Consider the following 14,486-nt stretch of genomic DNA (forward strand, 5'->3'; position numbering starts at 1 on the left):
GGATCAAATGGTAATTCTGTTTTTAGTTTTCTGAGGAATCTCTATACTGTTTTCCACAGTGGTTGCACCAGTTTACATTCCTACCAACAGTGTAATGGTGTTCCCTTTTCTCCACACCCTCTCCAGCATTTATTGTTTGTAGACTTTTTGATGATGGCCATTCTGGCCAGTGTAAGGTGGTACCTCAGAGTGGTTTTGATTTGCATTTCTCTAATAATTAGTGATGCTGAACATCTTTTCATCTATTTTTTGGCCATCTGTATGTCTTTGGTAGGAATTTGTCGTTTTCATCTAGGTTATATAATTTGTCCTTTTCATCTAGGTTATTTAATTTTGGGCATAGTATTTCCTTAATCCTTTTTATTTCTGTAACGTTGGTAGTAATGTCTCCTCTTTTTATTCCTGATTTTAGGAATTTGAGTCTTCTCGTCTTAGTTGATATAGCTGAGGCTTTGGTAGTTTTGTGGGTCTTTTCAAAGAATCAGCTTTGGTCTTACTGATTTTTGTTTTTCTATTCTCTATTTCATTTATTTCCTTTCTAATCTTTATTAATCTAATATTTATTTCCTTCTTTCTGTTTACTTTGGGTTTGGTTTTCTCTTCTTTTTCCAGATTGTAAAGTGAAATTAAATTTTTTTTTTCCCTGTACCCACATCATGTAGATTGAACCCACACCACAGCAGTGTCAATGCCAGATCCTCACCCCGATGCAACACAAGGGAATTCCCTGGAAGATTAATTTTTTGTTAGAAATCTTTCTTCTTTTAAAGACAGATTTAAATTTTTTTTAGTTTAAAAGAATTTTTTTGTGCGTTTGTCTTTTTTTTTTTTTAGGGCCATACCCGCGGCATATGGAGGTTCCCAGGCTAGGGTCGAATCAGAGCTGTAGCTGCTGGCCTACACCACAGCCACAGCAACACAGGATCCACATACTTGTGAATATCCCAATTTTCCTTCTGTTACTGATTTCTTTTTCTTTCTTCCTTTCTTTCTTTCTTTCTTTCTTTCTTTTTTTTTTTTTTGCTACATCTGCAGCATGTGGAAGTTCCTAGGCCAGGGATCGAACCTGCACCATAATTGTGACCTGCACCACAGCTGTGGCAATGCCAGATCCTAAACGTGTTGTGCCACAAGGGAACTTCCTGTTACTGATTTTTAACTTCATTCCATTGTGGTCAGAGAACATACTTTGTATGATTTAATTCAGTCCTTTCATAGTTATTCAGTCTTGTTTTATGACCTTGAAAGCAGCCTATCCTGGAGAACGTTCCATGTGCCCTTGATAAGAGTGTGTATTCTGCTCTTGCTGAGTGGAGAGCTCTATACATGCCTGTTAGGTTTTGTCGGTTTATGGGGGTGTGCACATTTTCTGTTTCCTTGTTGATCTTCTGTTGAGTGTTCTGTCCATTAGTGAAGGTAGGGTATTGCCGTCTCCAGCTATTATTGTTGACTTGGCTTTTTTTCTTTTGCCTTGTGCTTGATTTTTTTTTTTTTTTTTTCCCCAGCTGTGCCTGAGGGGTGTAGAAGCTCCTGGGCCAGGGATTGAAACCAAGTCACAGCAGCAGCCTGAGTTGCTTCATTGACAATGCTGGATCCTTAACCCGCAGAGCCACAGGAGATCTCCTGGCCTGTGCTTTTTTTCCTTTGGTCCCTCTGAATCCAGTCACTCTCCTGCATAAGTTTTTTTTTTCTTTCTTTTTCGGCTGTACCTGTGGCATATCGATTCTGGACTGGGGATTGAACCTGTGCCGCCTCAGAGACAGTGAAGGATTTTTAACCCACTGTGCTGCAGTGGAAACTCCTGCATGAGCCTTTTTTTAATAATTGAGGTATAGTTAATTTACAGTGTTGTGCTTCAGGTGTATAGTAAAGTGATTTAGATTTTTTTTTTTCCCTTGCCCATGGCACCTGTAAGTTCATGGGCCAGGGAATGAATCCACACCACAGCAGTGACCCAAGCCACAGCAGTGACCCAAGCCACAGCAGTGACAATGCCAGATCCTTAACCTACTGTGCCACAAGGGAGGGAACTCCAATATATATATTTGCTTTTTAGGGCCGTACCCGAGGCATGTAGAAGTTCCCAGGCCAAGCCACATCTGCAACCTACACCATAGTTCACAGCAATGCCAGATCCCCGATCCACTGAGCAAGGCCAGGGATCTAACTTGCATCCTATGGCCACTAGTCTGATTCGTTTCTGCTGCGCTGCAACAGGAACTCCTCTATATATACATTTTTTTAAAGTTTTTTTCCATTATAGGTTATTATGAGATATCGAATATAGTTCCCTTTGTTATATAATAGTTCTTTGTTGTTTATCAGTTTTACATATAGTGGTGTATATATGTTAATTTCAAACTCCTGATTTATCCTCCACCCCACCGCCACTATCCTCTTTGGTAACCTGAAATTGTTCTTTCCATGAGCTTTTAGGTTGTTTCTAGTTTTCTCCTCTGGACAAGAGCCTTGGGGGTCCACAGGCTTGTACATTTGCTAGATCTGGAGCTCATTCCTGGAAGGGGGATGCTGTGTTGGAGATGGGACAGATTTAGACTCATGTTGCCAAGGACCTTCTAGGGGTGCTAAGGAGGAGCGTCTGTAGTGCCAGGGGGTGACATTCTCCTCTATCCCCATCGCCCTTGTGAACCGTCCTATGCAACAGGGCCCTATGCCTGCCGGGCACTGGACTTTATGTGACTTTTCTTTCTAGTCCTGCCTACCAGCTGACAGGATGGGCACTGTTATGCCCATTTGACAGATGGAGAAACTGAGGTCCAGGGAAGTGATGGCCCTCATGTGGGTCACACAGCAAGACTATGGCTGAGCTGTCAGGCTGCAGGCTCCGTGCTCTCCACCACTACAGTCGGCTTACCAATTGACCCCACAGGCAGCCGTGACTGGCCGTTCTGCCTTCAGCATTCAGGGACTTCTTCCCGTCTATGATCCTGGACATGTGGTGTGCTGACTGGGATGGTGCCCAGAAACGGGGACAGGAACGAGGCCAATTGACTTGGTGCCTCACAGGTTGGGGAAGGGGGTGTGCTATTTGCTCTGAGGCTCTGGTCCAGGTGACCTAACCTCTCTCACCTTGGTTTCTCCACCTGAGAAACGGGGTTGGTGAACGTGCCTGTGAGAGCAAAACAAGGACTTGCCTGCAGAGCTCAGCACAGTGCCTGCCTGTCCTGTTTAACCAGAGATGCCAGCCACCCTGGCGGTTCACTCCTTAGCAGGTGTTTATTGAGCATCTGCTGTGGCCAGATGGCAATGAACAAAGCAGATGAGAATCCCTGTCATCCTGGGGCTGAGGGTCTGGGCTGGGGACCAGTAAGCAGGAAAGAAGCTTGAGAGTGGCCTCTCCTAGAATATGCCAGCCAGCCAGCGTCCAAAGGAGAGTGGAGAGCACAGTAGGGGTGCCTGGTGGCAGAGTAGCCTGGGCAGAGCCATCAGCCAGCAGGGCCTGGAGGCAGGAGCAGTGGGAATGGCAGGGAGTGGTGGGCTCTGGTACAGGCAGGGTCTGGAGGGCTGCAGTAGGACACCAACTTTGTCCCAAGTGTGCGGGAAGCTACATGTGGTGAGTTTAAATCGAGTGTGCAGCGTGATCTGACTAGCGGTTTAAAAAGCTCTCCCTGGCTGCTGGGCTGAGAGGGACAGGGGCAGGGCAGTGGGGATGGGGCTGTGGCTGTGACCCAGGGGACTCAGCCCAGAGGGGGATGCGTCTGGGTATGTTGAAGGTAATGCCTGCAGGATTTGCTGAGAGATGGGCTCTAGCCGGTGGGAAAGGTGACCCGGGGAAGGGTGGGAAGGCTGTCCCATCTTGTGTGACACTGTGCCCCCAGTCTGCCTGGAAAGTTCCCCACAATGTAACACCCTGTCATCCTAGGAGAGGATCCAGGCAAGAGGAAGGGGAATGCTTGTGTCTCCAGAGGCCAGTGCCCACTCTCTTGCTTCAAGGAAGCCTGCAAGGAGGATGGTTCTGGAATGCTGGGATTGTGGGGGCACTGCCTGGCCTTCCTTTCTATATATGTATATATTTTTTTTATTTTTTGTCTTTTTAGGGCCACACCCACTGTATATGGAAGTTCACAGGTTAGGGGTCGAATCAGAGTCATAGCTGCTGGCCTACTCCACAGCCACACCATATCTGAGCCGTGTCTGTGACTACACCACAGCTCATGGCAACGCTGGATCCTTAACCCACTGAGCGAGGCCAGGGATCGAACCCGAATCCTCATGGATATTAATCGGGTTTGTTACCGCTGAGTCATGAAAGGAACTCCTCCTTTCTGTATGTTTAACAACATCCTCCCACTGTGTTCAGTTGGGTCCCTCTGGGTGGTGACATATGCAGAGCTAGAAAGGTGTATGTGACTGACCAATGGCCAGTGGCAACAGAGATGCTGCGAGCGCCTACTACCTCCCCAGCCCCTGCACTGTCTTCTCCTCCCACCCCCACCACACCCCATTTAACAGGTGAAGACACAGAGCCCAGGATGGAGTGATCTTGTTGCCAAGGTCACATAGCCATCTGCTGCAATGTAGAGCTCAAGGAAGTGTTGGAGGGACTCCCAGGACTTTGGACTTGAGAGATTAGCTCCCAAAATACCTGTGGTTTCCCCATTACCCTTGAAAATGCAGCTTAGGGAGTTCCCTCTATGGCACAATGGGATTGGCAGTGTCTTGGTTTGATCCTAGGCCCGACACAGTAGGTTAAGGATCTGGCGTTACTGCAGGTGTGGCTTAGGTCGTGACTTTGGCTTGGATCTGATCCCTGGCCTGGGGAACCCCATATGCCATGGGGCTGCCAAAAACAGAAAAAGAAAAGAAAATGCGGCTCAGCTGACCAGTTGCTTTGGGAGCTTCAAATTAATATATCTGCCTGTTAAGTAATTTAGCAAGTTATGAAAGACTGAAATTCAAATCGTATTAGAGACTGTAAAACAGAAAGTTTTAGATCCTCATTCCATAGACGAACTCCATGGGTGTCACCTTCAAACTTACTGTCTGTTCACAGCAGGAAAAAAAAGGTTGGAGGTCACAAACTGTTCTGCATGTTGCATTTTGCTTTCAGCACTGCAGCCTGGTTTGTCCCCTGGGCCAGTTTCTGGGTTGATTTAGCCAGTTCCCTGCTGATGGACCTCTAGGTGGTTAACGGGTTTCACGCTGGAAAGCACTGCCGCAGGGAGTGGCTGTTCTTGCAGACCCACCCAGGAGAATGAAAAGCGGGTGATGTGGGGCAGGGAGGGTCAGTAGGGGACAGTCAGGGCTCTCAGAGGAGGTGACATGTGTGTCGAGCCCTGAGTGGCCAGAGGAAGCCAGGGTTGTGGAAAGGCTCAGAGGAGAGGGTCATTCCAGGCAGAGGATGAGCATGTGCAAAGGCCCTGAGGCAGGACTTGCTTTGGCTTCCTTGCTCTATCCTGACCACCAGTGTGGCTGGAGGGAAGGAGTGAGCGAGATGGGGGCAGGAGCGGGAGGTGATGGGGCGATGGCTCAGGGCCTCGGAGGCCACAGGGAGCACTTTGGGGCAGTGGAGGGATGTGATCTGACTCACATAGTATTGAATTTTTCTTTCATGGCATGGGACAAGTGGTCTCTTTTTGGGCACCGTGGTCCAAACTTTTGCAAACCTTTCAGTCTACTTTCTGAGGCAGGTGCCAATCCTCTTGCTTAAACTATGAGGAAACCAAGGCACAAAGATATGACCCGACCTGCGTAGATGGTCCAGGAAGGCAGTGGCAGCACTTGGGTTCCAGCAGGGTCTGAGAGGCCCAGAGCCAGGGCCACCAGGTGCTACAGGCCACTTCCTGCTTTTGCTCCTGGCCTGACTACCAGAAGAGACTGTGGAGCAGGTGACATGATGGCTTAGTGCCAAGGGCAGGGTGGGCCCTGGAACCTGCAGGATTCCTGAACAGGGAGGAGCCTGCTGGGAATTTTGTGAAAGGTGGCATCCGGGAGTGGGTTTGTGAAACCTGTGAGGTACCCACAACCTATCCCTGTGAGGCTGCGGCTTTTCTAATGGGCGGGTGGATGGGAAGGGACAAACCACAGCCATGTGAGCAAATCAGTAAATTAGAAGACAGTAGTTATGAGTAGGATTGAGAATTGAGCCAGATAGTGTGTGACAGAGGGGGAGCTGCTTCATGTTGGGGGAGGGAGAAGGGGCAGGGAGGAGACATTTAGGCCGGGACTTGCCAGCTGGCTATGAGGAGGATCCAGGAGAGGGATCCAGGTCCAGGGAACAGCCAGTGCAAAGGCCCTGAGGCAGAACCATGCTTGGTGTGTTTGGGGAACATGGAGGAGGCCAGTATGCCAGGAACTAAGAGAATGTAGGGAGAATAGGAGGAGGTGAGGCAGGGGGAATGACTGGGAAGATGCCACAGGGTGGGTCCTGTGAGCTGCAGGGAGGACCTGGCCTTTTAACCTAGGTGGCTTAGGAACCCTGGGAAGGCTCTGAACAGAGGGGGTCATACCCTGACTTGGTGTCCACAGGCGCCCTCTGGCCAGTCCGGGAAGAACAGAGTGTAGGGGTGAGGGTGGACTGCTTGAGGGGCAGCCACTGCCCTGGTCCAGACAGGCACTGGGGGCCCAGGCCAAACACCTTAGATATGGAGAGAAGTGGGCCCATGCAGGCTCCATTGGGTAGAGCCAGCAGGACTTGCTGCTGGGTGGGGTTGGGAGGATGAAAGGCAGAAGGAACCCCTGGTCTGTGGTCTGAGTCAGGGGTGTAAGTACCTTACCTGGCTCTTGGGGTGACCACAGAGACACAGTGGCACCTGCCTAGGAATACTGAGTGCAGGCTGGGCTCCAGGTGACTGGTGGTTACTGTCGGATGGTGTTGATGGGGTGTGGATGGCGGGGACCAATGGGATGCTGTGCGCAGGCTGGATGTTAAGGATCTAGAGTCTGAGCAACGATGACTTCTGCTTCTGTTCTAGCAGAACTACAAAGGCAGGGTGGGGGTGACGGCCTCGGCCTCATTGGTCCTACCCATGTTCCCATCTTGATTCTGCTCCTTCCTTGCTAAGTGACCTGGGCAAGTCCAGAAATGGAGGCTTAGTCTACCATCTGTGCAATGGGGGTATTGGCCCCAGCAGCGTTCCTTTGGAGTTGCTAGAGGGTTCCCTGAGGTGTTACCCAAGATCAGACTAGAGCTGGGCCAGACATGACCCTGGGGCGAGGGGTTCCTGCCCAGGGCCTCTTCCTGTGGCCAGCAGTATGCTGATGTCTCCCATGCTGGGGCTTTGGGTGACCTGGGGAGGATCTGGGCCCTCACATGCTCTGGCTTCAGGCTGACTAATCCTTTGCAGGCTCTTCTGTTTGTTTTCCCTCTCCTGGTGTTTTGTCTCCATTGTTTCTGCATCTCCACCCTCCTGGGGACTGGGAGTCAGTTCCGAAGACAATAAATAAACAGCTTGGGCTTCTGAGTGGCCCACGGTGCCACCTCCTGCTGTGCCCTCCCCTCCCTGTCCCCTCCTGCCTTTCCGGGAGTCTGCTTCACCTTCTGAGGAGAGGAGGCCCATTTTAGAGCCTGGAAACACGGAGGCTGCAAGAGAGGGAAGTGACTTGTGCCAGGTCATGCATCCAGCTGGGCCTTCCATGGAAGCAGATCTGGGCTTTGAACCCAGGCTCTCTGGCTCCAGAGTCCATGTTCTGCCTATCCATTCAGCAAATGTTTAAGGAGCACCTGCCGAATATGATAGGCACTGTTCTGGGTGCTGGAGAAACAGTGGTGACCAGTCTGGTGAAGAAGACCCATCCTGTCACTGGACTGGACTGGTGGGGGTAGTAGGAAGGAGTATGCATTTGGGAGAGAGAGGTGCCATCCACTGCGCCTGCCCACAGCTGGGTGGCCAGAGTCTGAGGGGAGGGTTTCCTGGCAGAGGGAACAGCTCTCACAAAATCTTGGAGGCCAGAGGTACAGACAAGATTCCAGAGGCTGAAGGGGGGTGGCTAGGGAGGGGGGCAGTGCTAGGGGTGGTGTGATAGGCTGGTGGGCAACCCTTTCAAACCCCTGGTCAGTCATGTGGCCTCTGCAGGAGGGAGCCCCAGGCCTCTGTCTTAGGAGGATAATCACATATAACCTGGTCAGAAGCCTGGGGCCAGGGCTGGACCCCATGCATTAGAGGCCAGGGATGATGCTGAAATGATGGTAGTTAGCCCTTACTGAGCACCTGCTGTGCGCCAGGGAACAGAATAAACCCCACATGCTGTTCCGGGGAGCTGACATGGTGGGGAGGGGCAGACAGGAAGCAGATAAGTGACATAAAGGGGGTTAGTGCTTTGGTGAAAAATGAGGTGCAGGAGGGAGATGGGGGGTTGGAGGTGTGAGTGAGAGTGGAAGAAGCCTCCCCAGGGAGGAGTCACTGGAGCCAGGGCTGTGGGAGGGAGTCTGGGGGTGCCTCTGTGTCTAGTACCCAGCTGCCTTCTGAAGTGTGAGGAGTTTCCCCATTACTAACTAGGAAACCCAGATCAGAGGGGCAGGGAAGCTGGCCCTAGGTCACACAGTACGCAGGGCAGCCTGGGGGCACAGTGGCCCTTGTAGCCTGAAAGAGAGAGGAAGAGGGTGGGCACTTTGAGTCAGAGAGAGGGACTTGGTGACCCATGGAATGTGGGTGGGGTCCAAGAAGGGGAAGCTGCTGACCCAGGCTTGCAAGTTGCCACCAGATAAGTGGACAGTCAGTGAGGCCAGCAGAGCTGCTTGGGGAAGACAGTTTCCTTCCACCACCCAGGTCAGGAAAGGCCCCAAGAGTGCCCAGAAACCCTTGTGGGGAGTGGGGCGGGGCGGGGGGGTGGTGCGGCTTAAAGCACAGCTGGACAGGCCCCTCCTCATAGAGACCCCCTTGGAGATTCCCAGGGGCCTGCTTTGCAAGGACTGTTGAGGCCTAGTGTGAGTCTTGCAGTCTGGATACACAATCAGATGAATCCCTGGGCTCCTGGCACTCCCAAGCTGGTGTGCAACATCCCTCACACCTGGCCAGCCTCATCCTTCAGCCTTCTCCCCCTCGGGTTCTGCCTCCTTGCCTTCCCCTTGTCCTTACTTCCAAGTCCCAGCCCCCAAAAGCCACCTTGCCCTGCAGGGGCCCAGAGCTCTTGGGGTTCTCTTGGGCATCATTCTGGTCCTCGTGTTCTTGTGAGGCTGTCATTGTCCGTTGTCTATGGTATCACCATTGTGCTCACAGCACCTGGGCCCCCCGACACAACCAGAGCAGTCACAGGACAGCACGTGCCAACACCAGTGGCAGAAAGCCTGGTTCCTGGCTGGGGAGATGCCTGCAGCTTCTGTGGCCGACAGGCAGGCCCAGAGGCCAGCAGGCCTGCAGGTCAGAGTTTCAGTGGACCCAGTGAATTTTGGTCCACACTTCTGCCACTCCTGGACCAGAGTGACCTCGGGCAGGTGCCTAACCACTGGGCCTGGTCACATCCCTAAAATGGAGCTCCCAGGACCGCCCCTCGCCCCCCATGGATCTTGTCATGGTTAAATGGGTTAAATTCACGAAAAATTCTCAACTCCTTCTCTGGCCTACAGTGGGCTCTCGGCAGCTCTTGGCTGCTCCAACACAGATAAGTTTTTGGAATCAGTAATCCATGTGGATGATGCAAAATTCAAAGATGTTCCCGAACATGCATTGACTGTTTTGGAACAGGCCCAGCCTCCCTGGGCTCTATTTTGAGGCTTTTTATTTTCTTCTGTTGCAAAACTCAGACACTCACTCTTCTGCACCTTTTGTTTTCCTCAGTCCACCCAAAAGGAAGTTCCATGTCAGGAGATGAAAAACTTTTTTCTTTTCCTCATGGCTACCCAGTGACACGAGTGGGCCGTAATTTATTTAATTTGTCCCCCCCAGTGGGCTTTTTTTTTTTTTTTGTATTTTTGCTATTTCTTGGGCCGCTCCCGTGGCATATGGAGGTTCCCAGGCTAGGGGTCGAATAGGGGCTGTAGCCACCGGCCTACGCCAGAGCCACAGCACACGGGATCCGAGCCGCGTCTGCGACCTACACCACAGCTTATGGCAATGCCGGATCGTCAACCCAGTGAGCAAGGGCAGGGACCGAACCCGCAACCTCATGGTTCCTAGTCGGATTCGTTAACCACTGCACCACGACAGGAACTCCCCCCAGTGGGCTTTAAAGTTCTTTAGATCTGAGCTCTTCTTCTTACTGAGAAACTAACAAGATTGTAATGTTTGGTCCATGGGCCAATTTTCTTTAAAAAATTTTTAGGGAGTTCCTGTTGTGGCTCAGTGGAAACGAATCTGACTAGCATCCATGAGGTCAAAGGTTCGATCCCTGGCCTTGCTCATTGGGTTAAGGATGCAGCGTTGCAGTGAGCTGTTGTGTAGGTTGCAGATGCAGCTCGGATCCTGAGTCGCCATGGCTGTGGTGTAGGCTGGCAGCTGCAGCTCCGATTTGACCCCTAGCCTGGGAACCTCCATATGTGGCCCCAAAAAGACAAAAAAAAATATTTTTAAAAAATTTATCCTTTGTTCCCTGGACAGGTTTCAGTGGAATATTCTCTCTATGCTTTTGTATCTGAGTCTTCATGAGTGCATCTTCCTGGACTGACTTGTCCTTGTGACATTCTTGAGATTGAATTTAGATATGGTAAAGTGCCCTAATCTTAAACCTTCATTTTTTAAATAAATGCATGCACTGATCTGATCTAGATAGAGGGCGTTGTCCTCATCCCAGAAAATTCCCTCCTGCCCCTTTGTTCCTCTGGGGAACAGACTAGATTTCTATCAGTTCTGATTTCTATCACAGAGACTAGTTTTGCCTGTTCAAGGTCAGATCTACCCTGTGACTCAGCAAGAGAAACGAGGGCATATGTCAACAAAAAGCACATATGAGAATGTTCATGGCAGTTTTATCTGTAAAGGCCCCGAGCTGGGAAGATTCCCACCAGAGCCCCATCAGCTAGTGAGTGAATGAACAGGCTGTGGTCCATCCTGGACTGTGGACGAGCAGTACCCATGGGACCATGGGTATTCCATTCACCTGCACCTCCTGTCTTGTTTGGTCATTGACGCTTCAGCTCACATGGAAGAGGTAGAGCGGGAGATTGGTGTGAAGGGTCTGCCCATGGTCACTGCCAGCACTGGTGATTCTGGGTCAAAAGGCCAGTGCCCATGCTTTCTGATCTGTCTCTTTCCTGCCTCTCAGGTCTCCACCTGTGAGTCAAATGGCCAGGGGCTCCAGGAAGCCAGGGCCAAGGCCACCTGTGGTGCTTGATGTCCCCAGTAGACCTGCGGCGCCTGCTATGAATGATCAGTGCTCTGCTGGAGAGCCAGGGATGCCCCCTTTGATGAGGGCTGTGGTAAACCACTGACCTTGGGGTCTGGTGACACATAGGCAGTCCCTACTGTTTCTCAGCTTTGCCTGGTCTGCGCCCTGATTACGTGTAGGCCCCTTGTTTTTCCTTCTCAACAGGGCTTCTCTGACAGACCCCGAGCTCTCTTACTCCGTAGTGTGTCTTCTTTGTCCCCCCCGACACACTCACATGGTCCCCATCAGGATGTCAGCACTGGTGTCCCCAGCACTTCCAAAGGACTGCGTGAATAATACTTTAGTGAGCAACTGTGACTTTGGCCAGGTCACGAATCCTCGCCACTCCTCAAGTCTCTGCATCTGCCAAACTGGAGAATGGGAGTCATGCTCAGGATGTCATATGCTGCATGAAGTGGGCATGCAGGGCTCTGAGCAGGCCAGGCGTGGCCCCCGAGTTTTTTGTTTTCTTCAGGAACATGGCTCCATGGGCAGCATCTGAGGTGTAGAGGGTTGACTGTGTTGCCAGGGGCTACAGGCTTTGCCCTCTAGGGGCTCGTGCGTATCCTTGGGCCTTCATCCCTTGGTTTTGCCCCTTCCTTTCCTCCAGGGTTCTTCTCCATCCAACCTGTCCCCTGGTCATGAATTGCTGTCTCTTAAACTCCTCTTGATTCTGTTCAGTGTCTTTCAGCTGCCCTTGGTGTCCCTGCCATCCCCTGGTCCAGCCCCCATCATCACTGGCCTTGACCAGTGTAGATGCCTCTGCCTGCTTCTTGCTTCCCACCCTCATCCCTGAAACAGCCAGAGGGGTCTTTTAAAACCATGTGCCTTTTGAGAGTTCCCGTTGTGGCTCAGTGGTAACGAACCCGACTAGTATCCATGAGGATGCAAGTTCAATCCCTGGCCTTGGTTAGTGGGTTAAGGATCCAGCTTTGCCACAACCTGTGGTCTAGATTGCAGACAAGGCTCAGAACTGGCATTGCTCTGGTTGTGGTTTAGGCCGGCCGCTGTAGCTTCAATTCAACCCCTAGCCTGGGAACCTACTTATCTTGCAGGTGCAGCCCAGAAAAGTCAAAAACAAAAAACAAACACATGCCTTTTGGAGTTCCTCGTGGCTCAGCAATTTAAGGATACACCATGGTCACTGCTGTAGCATAGGTGTGTGTAATCCCTGGTCTGGGAACTTCTGCATACAGCAGATGCAGCAAAAAAAACCAAAAACCAAAAAACACATACCTTTAAAAGTACATGAGGTTTTTGTTGTTGCTTTTGTTTTGTCTTTTGTCTTTTTAGGGCCCCACCCTCAGCATATGAAGTTCTCAGGCTAGCAGTACTCGCTGTCTACACCACAGCAACATCAGATCTGAGCTGCGTCTGCCACCTATACTGCAGCTCATGGCAATGCCAGATCCTCAACCCACTGAATGATGCCAGGGATTGAACCTTGGTCCTTAGGAATACTAGTGAGATTCGTTTCCACTGAGGCACGATGGGAACTCCAAAAGTACACGTAGTTAGGAGTTCCTGTTGTGGCTCAGCAGATTAAGGACCCATTGTTGTCTCTGTAGGGATGTGGGTTTGATCCCTGGCCTGGCTTAGGAGATTAAGGATCAGCTACTGCCATGGCTGTAGCGTAGTTCTCAGCTGCAGCTCAAATCTGACCTCTAGCCTGCGAACTTCCACATGCCACGAGGGGTGTCCCCCCCACAGAAAAAAAAGCACACATGGTTATAATGTGACTGTCCCTAAACCCCATCTGGTGGCCCACCAGCATCACCCACACCCCTCCCTCTCTGGGCCTGTGCACTCGAGGGCTCCATTCTGCTACTCACCAGCAGAGCCCCCACAGGACCTCCAGTTGCCAGGGGAGGGTCCCTCCTATCACAGGCCATCCTGCTGTGTGGTCACTGCCATGGCCCAGAAGAGGTGCTGCATAAGCATGGTGGAACCAACTTATGCTTCCACACTAAGGGCTGGAACCCCTTAGTGCATGGTGTGTGGCAAAGTTGCAGGTCCTTCCTTTCCACCCACTGGGATCACAGGTTCTCAGGGGTTCTGACACCCAGCCCAGGCTGAGAACCAGCAACCTCCTCTGGGGCTCTCTCCAGGGTTCCCATCAGTGTTCCCATCACAGACAGTACTGGGCAGTGGGGCGGCACCAAGCATGCCTGCCTCTATGAGACACACCTGCCCAGTGTTCTGAATAAATTTCAGATAAAACAAATGTTTATATGGGTGCAAACCTTATTTAAAATTCCCTGAGCCTATAACTTTTCTCCAGTTTACTGAAACAACAAAGAATCCTTTGCACAGCTTTAGTGATCTATGGAAATTCTTCTTCTACTTCTGTCCCCACCTGGACCCCTGCTCTTTTGCTTTCCTTTCTTAATGGTCTAGGGTGGCTCCTGGTCTTCCCACTTTGCATAATTCCAGGCATACGTAAGTTGGTGCAGGTAGTGCCCGAGTATTTCCATAGTGAAATATATAGTGTGTGGATATAGATATATATATATAGGCTTCATATGCAGGATATGGAAGTTCCCAGGCCAGGGATTGAAGGATTGAATCTGAGCCGCAGCTACAACCTATGCCTCAGTGCTGGATCCTTTAACCCACTATGATGGGGCAGGGATCGAACCCACACCTCTGCAGCAACCTGAGTTGTTGCAGTCAAGGTCTTAACCCACTGTGGCACAGTGGGAACTCTAGGGTATATTTTTTTATGAAGCAGGGATCATTTACCTGCTAGGAAAGACACCCATTTCAAATGCACTGATTTTAGTAAATTTATAGTTTTAGTAAACATTACCACAGTCCAGTTTTAGAACATTTCCATCACTGCTGAAAGCTCCCTGCTCTCTGTTTCTACCTCCAGGGCAACCGCTGATCTGCTTTCCACCTCTATCACTTTGTCTTTCAGGGATATGAAACACATTTTTGGTCATGAAATACTTTTATTTTAGTCTTTATATCATACATATGGCATTAGGTTAATTTTTAAAGTGTGTCTAAGAAATGTACTGATCTCCTTTGGGCTGGGGGGAGAAGGTCCAATATCTGCCAAAGAAAGGGCCCTCTGGGCTTGCTGGGACTGGAGCATAACCAGCTGGAGGGAAATGGTTCCAATTGTCACCAGCCTTCAATCCACTCTCTTCCCTGTCCCACTGTGGCCTCAGGACCCTCCAAGGCCAGAGCGTTCCCTGCTGCCTGGCTGGCATTGGTGT

General features: G+C 50.8%; 2 protein-coding genes across 25 annotated transcripts in view; one reads left to right on the forward strand and one right to left on the reverse strand.

Annotated features, from left to right (window-relative positions):
• KANK2 (KN motif and ankyrin repeat domains 2) overlaps positions 1–14,486 on the reverse strand; it is a 468,727-nt gene that overhangs the window by 37,344 nt on the left and 416,897 nt on the right. The window lies entirely within an intron of this gene.
• The window catches only part of DNM2 (dynamin 2), a 99,327-nt gene that overhangs the window by 19,695 nt on the left and 65,146 nt on the right, over positions 1–14,486 (forward strand). The window lies entirely within an intron of this gene.

Source organism: Sus scrofa, chromosome 2, assembly GCF_054392235.1.
Source record: "Sus scrofa isolate SSC_HxYL_T2T_F1_AM1 chromosome 2, Sscrofa_HxYL_maternal_Yorkshire_Landrace_v2.0, whole genome shotgun sequence".
NCBI classification, from domain to species: Eukaryota; Metazoa; Chordata; class Mammalia; order Artiodactyla; family Suidae; genus Sus; species Sus scrofa.